Here is a 12,373-nt window from a genome sequence, read left to right on the forward strand (position 1 = left end):
CGTCTTCAGACACCGTCCGGAAGCAGCATGTGACCCTCAGGGCACAGCGTCGGTATGCGCTTCTGCAGTCTCTGCTGTATGTGAAAACCATCATTGCTGGTGCCCACACTGCTGATCCATATAAGATTATTGAGGTGACCACCCCAGCGATGAGCTGCCTGCTGCGCTGCCGTGGTCCCCCTGTATTGGCCATCATCCTGCTTATGGCCGCCGTTGCTGCAGTCACTTTTGCGCTGGCGTATTCCAGGTGGGCCTTGAACGTCAGCCTCTGATCCATCATTACCCCTAGATATTTTAGCGCAGGCTTGGTCCTGATGATCGTGCTACCGACTCTCACGCATGCCTGTTCGACCTTTTTCCTGCTGCTCATTAGCACAGCCTCCGTCTTCTTCTCCGCCAATGCTAGCCCGTTGGCTGCGAGCCAAGCCACTATCATCCCGACTGCTACGTTGGCTTTCTCCTCTGCGTCTCTTACGTGTTTCGACACTGTCACCAGTGCTATGTCGTCGGCGAAGCCCACCAGGGTGCACCCTTCCGGTAATGTAAGCCGCAGGATGTCGTCATACATCACGTTCCACAGTATCGGCCCTAGGACCGAGCCCTGTGGGACGCCTCCGGTGATTTGGTGATGTTCTGCTCCTTCTTCCGTGTCGTAGATCAGGACGCGGTCCGTAAAATAGCTTCGCAGAGTCCGTGTGATGTGTTCGGATATACGCTTCCTGGTCAGGGCCTCTAGGATGCTCTTCCAGCTGACAGAGTTGAAGGCGTTTCGTACGTCTAGTGTACATACTAGGCAGTACTTTTTTTCGCCTCCAGCCCATCGCGTTCCTGCCATGGCTTCCCTGGCAAGGTTTGTCACCATCTCGATGGCGTCGGTGGTGCTCCTCTGCTTGCGGAACCCGAATTGGAGATCGGAAAGTCCGCGACGCTCAGCCAGTTCCGCCTCCAGTCGGTTACATACCATCCTCTCGAAAATCTTGCCCATGGTATCCAGCATGCACAGCGGCCGGTATGACGATGGGTCGTTGAGCTATTTGCCTGGCTTGGGTATCAGAACAAGCCTTTGCCGTTTCCATGCTCGTGGGACTGTCCACTCCGCTAGGCACTGGGTGTACATTGTGGCGAATGCTTCCGGATGGGCTCTAATTATGCATTTTAGTGCTGCATTAGGGACTCCATCTGGGCCTGCCGCTTTCCCGATCTTCAGCTTACCCGTGGCCTCCAGTACTTCTCTGGCAGTGATGATGGTGGTGGTGTCCCTCAGGCTAGCTCCTTCTACCCTAGCTCCCTCTTGTAAGGGTAGTTGTCTAGGGAAAAGGGTGCCGACTATCTCTCTCATATGTACCGGATCCTTGGGCATAGGCTGCCTGTTTAATCTCCCCATGACTAGTTTGTATGCTCCACCAAAAGGTTCGACATCGGCCGCATCGCAGAGCTCCTTGAAGCATTTGAGTTTGCTGCTTCTGATGGCCTCCTTCAGCTCTTTTCTTTTGGCCTTGAATGCCGCGCCATTTCTGCCAAATTGGGCGGAGCCCCTTGCTCGCTGGTAGGCACGCCGAGCTGCGCAGCACTCCCTCCTGGCCTTGGCAATGTGCTCATTCCACCACGGTACTGGCCGGTGCCTGCTTCCTCCGATCTTTCTTTTCTTCATGGCTGCATCACAGGTCGCTTTGACGGTCCTGTCAGCACTCAGCACTTGCCACTTCGCGTGGCGTGCGAGCTCTGGGCTTGCAAGGGTGAGGTCTATAATAGACTCCCGCCCTGCTTTGCTGAACGTTGGTGTGGTTCCTATGTTGAGGAGACAGACGTTCAGGCTTGCAAACTCGTCCAGGAGCGATGTCCCACGGGGTGTGTTCTTGGCGCTGCCCCAAGTCGTGGCCCAGGCGTTAAAGTCGCCCGCTATCAGGACCGGCGATTTGCCTCGTGCGTCGTTAGCGATGTTGCTGATGATCGCCTCATACTCCTGCTGCGTGAACCTTGGTGCTATGTAGCAGCTGTAGACAAAGGTCCCGCTGTGCTTAGCTCTCACATATTCCACTCTGGATGCTCTGTGGGTAAGCTGGCCTGGTTGTGGGCCACAGCTCCAGATTGCTGCTCCTCCGTCTGAGCTTTGCTGCCAGACTCCTTCGTGTTTTTTGCCGTAGGGCTCGCTGAGTAGCGCTATGTCGATCTTCTGCTCCAGGACTGTTTGCGCCAACAGATCCTGAGCAGCTCGGCAGTGGTTTAGGTTGAGCTGCAGGAGCTTAACCATCAACCAGTTTGGCTAGTGCCTTCTTATACTCAGGGCATCTGCGGCTGAGGGCTGAGTGGGCTGCTGAGCGGACGTCTCCTGGCTTGCCAGCGCATAGTATGCACATTGGCGGGTTGTTGCACTGGTTGTGCTTGTGCCCCTCCCCACCACATTTGTAACATGCATTGCTTGACACAGGCCGCTTGGATCTGCACCTGGCTGCAGTGTGTCCATAGGCCATGCACTTGAAGCAGCGGGTTGGCGCAATCCGTTGCCGCACGCGGCAGACAACCCAGCCGATCCGAACTTTTCCGATCTCCAGGAGCTTCTTTGCGAGTGCGGGCTGAAGGTTCAGCGTAGCTACCTGCGTTGCGCCATATGCTTTCCGCATGTACGGCACTGCTCCTTGTGGTAAGTCGCCGTCGATCGCTGCAGCTATGGCCTCACATACCTCGTCGCCTGTCGTGAGCTCGTCTATGTTGAGTACCTCAACCGCGACTGTCTCCTGCATGGCCTTCACGGCTGCCTTTTCCCCAAGCGCTGACTGGATGGCCATCTGTAGCTCCTGGGTGGTGGGGTCTGAGGATTGTTGCATACCTAGAAGCAGCTCGCCCGAGGCTGTCTTCCTGATTCCCTGAACCTTGTTTTTGAGGTTCTGGAGCGTTGGTGCTGCCTTCACCAGTTTGAGGATGTCGGCGTATGATGCCTCCTCGGTGCATTTGACCAGCACTGCGTCTGGTCGGCCTGTCTGCTTGCGTTTCGCACGCCTGCCTCTCACCTCACTCCACTTCTGTGTAGGGTTGGTGTCTTCCGCCTTGCCGCACTGCATCTTGGTTTCCTCTTGTCGAGTGGCGTCAGCTTGGTGGCCTTGCCAGGGCCTTCCGCGCGCGCTCTTCTCCTCAGTCCGGGGTGCTGCCTCGCTCTTGTGGGCTCCTGATGCCGTTTGCGTCGCCTTAGTCGCACTGGGCTTCGTGGGATGTGGGTCACGGTTGGTCATCCTGGGTAGGGGGCCAGTTAGGCCTGCAGGGTGATCATGGCACTGGCATCCTCCTGGCGCTGCCCTTTTATCCTCAGGCGCCTGCAGGTGGGATTTGACTTCCACTTGCAACTCCTTCATGCGTGCTACCATCTTCTTGATGGCCATGTTGATCGACCTCTGGCCCTTCTCGTTCATCTAGTAGAGTAGGTCGTCCAGAATTGCGCCAATCTCGTCTATGTCCTGTAAGCAGTTCCTGCTTCGCTTGGGGGGGGTTTTTCTCCCGCTACTCGATGGTTGAGGGGGGTCCCTCGGCCTCTTCAGAGTATCAGTGCCCTTGCCGCCGTCCTGCGTAGCCCCACTGGCAAAGCTGTGCAACGAGCTCTGCTTCATTGGCGGTGCTAAAGCTGCTTGTGGCGGTGTTCGGGCCACCTTTGAAGCTTTTTGGAAAGCCATTGCGCCTTGGCTTGTAGCGCACTTTGCTTCGTCGGCCAAGTGTGCCCCCGGCGAAGCAGGATTCGGGGGAACATCTCTCAGGGCCTCCAGGATCCGCGCCCCGGCCACGGGATTCACCACGCGTGTGAATTTGGGATGGAACTTATGCGTAGGTGTGTGTGCGGTTTGCAAGTGATCCCGCCTAGGAGTTAGGCACTACCTTCCCTCAGGTGCGGTCGCTGACAGAAGCTAGCTGCTGTGGGCGCAGTTATCTTCCGCAGCGGTCTCTGTCGAGGGCTGGATGCTTGGCACCTAGTGCCCCTTCACCACTCTGCAGTCGATCAGCTGGTTAGTGGCCTGCACTATCCAGCCCTGGTACCCCAGTCGATCAGCGAGGCCTGGAGTGAAGAACGGGAGAACCGGCCCAAAGGAAAGAAAGGATGAAAAAAGGTGGGAATCTCCAAGTGTTGAGTGAAAAAGCGCCGACCAAAGCACTCACGGTGGGTCCCAGCGTCCCTGCCCCCTTTGGGTGACCGTGGAAGTGCAACGCGCAGCCCAGATCAGAAGCCAGTCGGGGTAAGACTCGATCCTCCCAGGTGAGCACGCGGTGTCAGCAAGAGCTTATGTACATACATATGTATGCTTGTATGCGTGTGCATATGTCAGCAACGAAAGCTCCGCTGGTAGTTGGGAGAGGTAGGAATATTATTTGCAGACCGCTATATGTATATGAATGTGGGCACTGTATCGGAGGCGGAATGCAGGAGCTAGCTCGGATCAAATTAAACCTTTGGAAAAGTAGGACGCTACAACCGTTGGCAGAACGAAGTATGGCTTAATTTGAAGCTAGAGCGATAACTACAGACATACATATGCCGATGTATATATGTATGCGGGGGCTGGTGTATTAGCCGACGGATTGGATTGAGATCGCTACGGGTGAATTATTGTAAATGCACTGTGGCGCGACTGGATGCACAGACCACGGAACTTGGAACACGACCGATTTACTTGGTATAGTGGGTGGGTGCATAGGAGCACTCAAAGTAACGGAGACCGAACGGAATTGCGGATAATATGGCGCCGTCGGAAAGAACGGTAAAGTGAAAAATTGGAACATACATATATATATGTGTCCAGACGACTGGGACCCGGAGGAGCCACTGGAGATGGGCAAGTGACGAAGTCGTACTTATCTTGGAATGATCCACCGATGCTGGCTGGGATGGACTTCTCCTTTTGGTTAGGCGAAGATCCGGCTGGAAGGACCAATGCTTGCAGGAGGCGGTATCCAGCGACGAGTGGGAAAATATCCAAATAAAACGACTTCAAGTTGTTTGTAACGTAAAAGATTCAATGTATTTTCGGTTGTTAGTATAATTTTATACGAATAAATGTACGACGCGGCAGCTTATTGCGGGGGTAACTGTCCTCTTGCTTACGAGCTACGAGACGGTAAGCGCCTTGTGGAACATGAGAGCACCTCAGAGCTCTGTTTGGCGCATAACAGTGGAGGGCCAGCCCTGGTCTGAACAGATGTAGAGGGATTGGCTTGTCCCTCCGCTACATCAAAAGGAGTATCGAGCTCCTTTGCGGTGTTTTTATTTGTTATATATAAAGTTCGTTGGCATTATTGTTCCCACGAGTAGGCGGGAAGGGGTTGGTAACCCGAGGCATAGCCCGTTTGCCCCGGGAAGCCTTATTCGTTCGATCTCTTTCGTAGTGATCAGACGCGTTTTGAGTTTTGCGCTCCGCATTTTTTTCTTTTGTTTTGAATAAACAGCCGGTGTTTTCTTAAATAAACTTTAATTAACTACCTAACCAGCCTACAATCTGGAATTCTATTCTACTCCGCGAGTGCATGCCTTTTTATTGTGTTAAAACATTATTTAACATTTTATATTTCGGCGTCGGCTTTTCTTGTTTGTGTTGTTGCTTGTAAATACGCATTGCATTGGATTACAGTCCGTTCTCGTCTTGTAGTTTTTGTTGTATTGTCACTCTCTCCCTATCACCTAAACATAAATAGCTGTTCTATCTCTCTCGCTCTCGTAACTTTCTGTTCAGTAGCTCTCTCTCTCACTAGCTGCTGCTGCAACTGCTCTCCTCTCCTGCTATTAGAGTTTGTCTGGCACACTGGTCTGATAGCTATTTGTTTTGAAATATTATTGGATTTTATTTTTCTTCAAATTTTTTATTATAGAGTTTTCTGTTGTATGTGCCAAAAAAACCTGTCGGAAAGAGATCACCAATGATCAGCCGAGTATCCCCTGCTAACGCTGCGATAGCATACTGCACGCAAAACGCTCTGGGTTTACGGGCCTTACTATGGCATTTGGATCTCCACTGGTCTTTGTAATATTCAACGCTTATCGTGCCTTTTTATTTTAATTATCAACGGCCGGAAGTGAAAACATCTCCGCTGAAAGCCGGCTTCGTACCATTCGAAGGTCAAGCCAAAGTCACGGATCACTGCCAGTGCAACGTGCAAAGATCCCTACCAGTGCAAAGTGTTAGGTCCACGTCGTGGAGAAATTGGAAACGAGCGCTCCAGTGGATTCAGATTTTTCTCAAATAGTGGTGCAATTCTGTTGAGGTAATTATCCACCCAGCTGCAGCGACCCGTTGAAAAATGTTCTATTCTTTCCGCTTAGGATTAGCATACCTAGTATCAACGAATTGAAATGCTGGTCTAGCGGATTGGGTATTCCCGGAGACCTCTATTGGACACGTGCCCGTACCAAAATACCACCGGCTGAACCCCACCGTTCGACGCGTGAATGAGGCGGTAGCCGAGGGCATGGAATTGCTCCTCCAATAAACCAGATCGGTGTGATCTGCAATTTTCGCCTGGACAAGTTCGACCCCTGGGGATGATCTGAGTGACGCTCCAAATACACTCGTCGCCCCACGCTCGATCCATATGTGCCAGCGTACATAACCTCACGCCGTAGATGGACCGCAGTCATTGACCCCTGGCTTCGGAAGCAGCTGATGTTACCTGTGCCTGGTACAATCTTGTGCCAACTGCAGACCTCGAGTATCGTCCTCACCACTGATGGCGGGACCCTTGCAAGCAAGTTGGTCTGTGCCGGACTCGGTACGACTGTGGAAGTGGATTCACTGGAAATTGGATTGCCAAGGTGCAGCAGCATCTGGTGTCGGTCCTCACAAATACTGCAGTTATGGGCTCTTTGGCATTCCCGGTTCTGATGGCTTCGTGCAAAACAGTTGCTTTTGTTTGATACAGCTGGAACATCGTGGGCATAGCCGGATTGGGTGATTCTCTTTCGCGCAAGGATCACACGTTGTCCGGTTCGGACTTACAGTTGTCTTGAAGGAGTGAACCCTCCGAAGAACAGGACTCCCTTGAGAACGGGAAGGTGGCGGATTCGGATCACTTTTCGGACTGTGCGAAACGGACGGGTTGCCCTCGATGGCTTCGAGCGTCAGATATCTCTGGCTGAGGAAGGATTCCATCTCCTTCCACGAAGGCATTTCTTTCTTTGTGGTGACGGAATCTTCCCACAAAGCCCGGGTGAACCTCGGTAATTTGGAGGAAAAAATACTCACCAGCAAGCTGTCCCAGTTTTCGGTGGATACCTTTGAGTGGGCCAGTGCGGTTAAAACCCCTTGGTTGGTACTGAGGAGGAGTGGGAAGGAAAGTAGATGACTATGTAGATGTGTATATGTAGATGTCATGTATATACATGTATGTATGGAATCGTGTGTTCAATATAATTTTAAATATTTATTAAATTAAGATATGCAGTGATTTATGTTAGTATCTATATTTTTTACATATTTATTTATATTTAAGGCCAAAACCGATAGAACGTTGAGAATGCACGGAATAAAAAGCAAACTGCAAGAATTTGTCTTTATTTTTATTGCCAGCAGTTTGGACTGCATTGCTTACACATATGTACATACATATTTTTTTTTTTTTTTTTTTTTCATGGATGCGCCATGAGGAGTGGTAATCTTTATGAGATACCAATGACCCGTGCCATTGGCATGCACGATTCCTTGCTCTAGTCAAGTCATACGTACTAAAACCACCCCACACACATACACACCTCTTCCCCCCGCGGGATCACCGTTAGGTATTGCTTCGCGGGGAGGGGGGGCCTATTCTAGGCCGCTACATGCCGCTCTTTCTCGCATCGTCTCAGATCATCCTGGATGCGCTTGATGAGACGGTACACGTATATATAGTTATCCTCCGATGCTGTCATAAAGCTAACCAGCAACTCTGCTGGGGGGATATTCTCCGTCCATGCTGCGTATCTCTTACAGCCGTAGAGGGCATGCTCCGGGTCTTCGATTGCGGTTGGGCACGTAGGGCAGTATGGGCTGGTATCGTGTTTATACTTATATAGGTAGCTACGATAGCCCCCATGCGCGGTCAGGAATTGCGTTATGTGGTAGTCCGCGTTGCCTCTGCTCCTTCCGATCCACTCCTTCGCGCTACTGATCAATTTATGCGTCCACCTCCCTTTGACGCTCTGATTCCACCGTTCCCGCCATGTTTCGATGGAGGCCTGTCGCGCTGTATTGCGGATGGCCGCCGTGCCGCCTATGGTTCCCTGCGCCGTACTCTTTTCGTACACTATTTTCATCTCCCTGGCCAGTATGTCCACGGGTATCATACCCGCTAGGACTAGTGCTGCGTCCTCGGACACAGTCCTGTAAGCCGAGATGACCCTCAGCACGGCTAGCCTGTATGGAGCAGCTAACTTCCTTCGCAGGCTTTGGTTGTTTATGACCGCTGCCGCCCAGATTGGCGCTGCGTAGAGAAGGATGGAGGACACTACGCTTGCCATCAGTCTTCGGCATCTAGTCTTTGGTCCACCAACATTTGGAAGCATGCGGGAGAGAGCTCCTTGCATCCTCGCTGCCTTCTGGGTAGCATACTCCACATGCGAGCGGAAGGTTAGGCGGTTGTCCAACATCACTCCCAAATACTTGATGGAGTCTTGCGATTTTATCAGGTCTGCTCCTACTCGCACTGTGGCGTACTCCGTCTTCTTCCTGCTCGTGATGAGGACTGCTTCCGTCTTGTGGCCAGCCAGATCCAGACCGGCTTCCCGCATCCATCCAGAAATTAGATCAATAGCTGTATTGGCTACCAATTCGACTTTCTGGACCTCCTTAGCTTTAACGACTAGGGCCAGGTCGTCAGCGAAACCGATTAGATGGCAACCTGGGAGTAGCTGCAGTCTGAGCACGCTGTCGTACATGAGGTTCCACAGGAGCGGCCCCAAGACTGATCCTTGCGGGACTCCTGCCGTAACCTCGTACGCTATGTCTCCTTGGTCCGTCTCGTAGCCCAGCACCCTGTCCGAGAAGTAACTGGAGATCATCCTCAGAAGGTATACCGGTACCCCGATTCGGTACAACGCCGTCTCGATCCTTGACCAGTTGGCCGAGTTGAAAGCGTTTCGGATGTCCAGCGTCACGATGGCACAGTACTCCTTGGTGTCCCACCTCCATCTTGTTCCTTCTATGGCCTTCGCTGCGATGCTAACTACCTGCATGATCGCACCACGGTCGAGCGGGATTTTCGGAATCCATATTGCGCCTCTGAGAGTGCTTCTGTTTCCTCCACGAACTCTAGAAGCCTGTTGTACAGCACTCTTTCAAGCAGCTTGCCCACCGTGTCCAACAGGCAGATTGGTCTGTACGCCGATGGATCGTCTGCTGGCTTGTTGCCTTTGGGCAGCAGAATTAGACGCTGCCTCTTCCATCGTTTTGGGAATGTTCCCTCCCTGAGGCAACTGTTGAAAGTCTTCGCAAAGGGTTCCGGTCGGGTGGCCACCGCGAGCTTTAGGGCCTTGTTGGGTATTCCATCCGGCCCTGGTGCCTTCCGGTCGCCAACTCTCCTGGTTGCTTCTATGACCTCCAGTGTAGATACTGGCTCGTATGGTGGTTCCTCCTGGTCCAGGTTAGCTTCTTCCTTCTGCGGGTGCCTGGGGAACAGCGCTGTCACAATCCTATGCAGCAGTTGCGGGCACGTCGGGGTAGGGGTGCTTATTCCTCTGATCCTTTTGGTGACTACTTTATAAGCAGTACCCCAGGGGTCTACCTCCGCTTCGTCGCATATGTGGCGGAAGCAATCGCTCTTACTCTTCTTGATGGCCACCTTCAGCCCGTGTTTTGCCGTGCGAAATTCCTCTTGCCTGGTTTCGAAGGCGTAGCGGCCTCTCGCTCTTTGGGCACGCCGTCGCGCTCGGAGACAAGCCCTTCTAAGCTTGCCTATTTCCTGCGTCCACCAGTAGCAAGCTCTTTCTCGTAGAGACGGCTTCCTCCTTGGCATGGACTGGTCGCATGCGTCGGCTATCCTCTGCGTCAGTTCCCGTGCCGCTTCCTCCGCTGAGATACCAGCTAGGTTCCACTCGTGTCGCCTGAAGGAGTCCGAGAAGGCTGCGACGTCCAGTAGACTATCCTTCCACTTTCGCCCCGTTGTTTTTGGCTTCCTGGGGACTCTGTTGCGCTGTCCGAGCTCAAAGTGTATCGCCTGGTGGTCGCTAAATGTGAATTCGTCACCCACTCTCCAGGTGGAATGTCTACATAGCGAACTGCTCAGAAAGGTCAGATCTATTATTGAGGATCTTCCCGCCCTGCAGAAGGTCATCTTTTTCCCGTCGTTTGCCAGTCCGACGTCGAGAGACGAGAACTGCTCCAGTAGGCAGTACCCTCTTGCGTTGGTCTCTTTGCTGCCCCATTCGACGGGTGTCCTCCCACGAGTGTTTTCCGCAATGTGTTCCAACATAGCTTGGAAACGCGACAGGTCCCAACTCGGCGGTGCGTAACAACTGTAGAAAGTTACACCCTTGAGTCTAGCTCTTACAAAGCCCTCCTTTGACGAATCCACATCGAGCGGCGGGGTCTCGACGCCCCAGATCGCGGCCTTCCTGCACTTACTTTGTGCCCAACCGCTGCCTGGCACCGGTTTGTATGGTTCGCATACGATGACCACGTCCGGTTTCCTCTCCCTGGCGTCTTGGCTCAGTAGTGCCTGTGCCGCCTCGCAGTGGTTAAGGTTCAGCTGCATGCACCTCATCCCATCCTCTTTGCAAGTGCCTGTCTAAAGAGGGGGCACCTGCCGCTTCCTGCGATATGCCTCCAATCTTCCTTCTTTCCCTTGCAGAACATGCACTGGGGGTCCTTGTCGCAGTCTTTTGCAAGGTGGTCCTCCTTCCCGCATCTCCGGCACAGCTTAGAACGATCTACATCGCTCCTACACTGTCTGGCCATGTGGCCGAACTCCATGCAGCGGAAGAATTTGGTGACGCTGACCCTTTCCCTAGGTCTGCCTCTTACCCAGCCGACCTTCAGTCCTCCTATTTTGAGTGCCCTGCGGGCGTCCTCTGTCGGAAGTCGGACAGTTACAATCTGCGTCTGTCCGTACCCTCTCCTTATTGATATGTCGTCCAGTGCCACGTTTACCAACTGGACCTGGGGCATGAGGGCGTCCCTCATCTCCTCCTTGGTGGTCACCTCGTCCAAGTCGCTGCATTCAACGATGACTCGCTGTTGGAGGGCGCGGACCTCTGCTGCGTCCCCTAGCGACTCGCCGACCAGACTCTGGAAGGACGAGGTTTCCTCTCCTGATTTGCTGAGCTGGAGCAGGAGTTCCCCCTTTTGGGTGCGGCGGATTCTTGCCACCGCCTCTCCTAGCGCTTGTAGCTTCTCGTCTCCTTTTACCTTTCGCAGAATCTCTGCGTAGCTGCTCGGGTCTTTCGCCGCTATGATGATGGCATCCGGGCGTGCTTTCTCCGTCATCACCCTAGAAGGCTTCGGCTTCCTTACTCTCGGCCTTCTTTCAACTTTCCTCCACTCCCTGTTCGGAGGCGCCGTCGGTGTCTCCCCTGTGTCGTTATCTCCTGGAGTTGGAGTTTTCGCATCCACTCCAACCGCGCAGGTTTTCGTCTGGGTGTCCACCCCTTTGCTCCTCTTGTTTTTCGGTGCTTTCCCATTTTCCTGCTTCCTTTTTGCCTCCACCGCTGTTCTAAACAACGGCGAAGTTTGGGAGGACTGGTGGGTACGGATCACCGCCTTTGCCCTATCGCCATGAAGCTGGATGGCCACCTGCTCGTAGAGCGCTCGGATGCTTTCAATGGAGTCCCTCATCGGCTGGTGGATGGAGCGCCTCTTCCCGTCTTCCAGCATCTCCACCAGCTTTGCAATTTCCTGCCCGAGATCGCGTAGCGCCGTGCTGCTCTGCCCCTTCTGGGTCTGCTCCGTTTGGGTCTGCCCTATCTGGGTCTGCTCCATCTGGGTCTGCTCCTTCTGTTGTAGCTCCTTTTTGTTCCGATCTTTTTGAGTCCGCTCCTGGACTGCTACTGCTGCTTCTCCCGCAGGTCTCACCTCCACCGGTGATCTTGCCATCCTTGCACTCCTCGTGAATGCGTTTTCGTCCTCTGTAATTTTTGGTTGTGATTGTGGTGTTTCCATTCTAATGGGTCCCAACTCCCGGGTCGTTGTTCCTGTTCGCTTGCGCATTCGCGTTATTAATCCCATGGTTGTCTATGCAAGCAGTGAGGCCATGCTAGGGTTGACTCTTGCCTTCACGGGGTCAAGAGTTCAGAGCCGGATCCGCGCTAGTCGGGAGCGCTGCTCAACCGAGCCTGCACCACCAACTTAATGGCGACGAATCAGGAAGCGTACCTAGGAGAACTGCCATTTTTTAACAGGACGGGGGCGGCCTCAGCATTAGCCTAGAAGCT

The sequence above is a fragment of the Drosophila miranda genome, chromosome XR, assembly GCF_003369915.1.
Source record: "Drosophila miranda strain MSH22 chromosome XR, D.miranda_PacBio2.1, whole genome shotgun sequence".
NCBI classification, from domain to species: Eukaryota; Metazoa; Arthropoda; class Insecta; order Diptera; family Drosophilidae; genus Drosophila; species Drosophila miranda.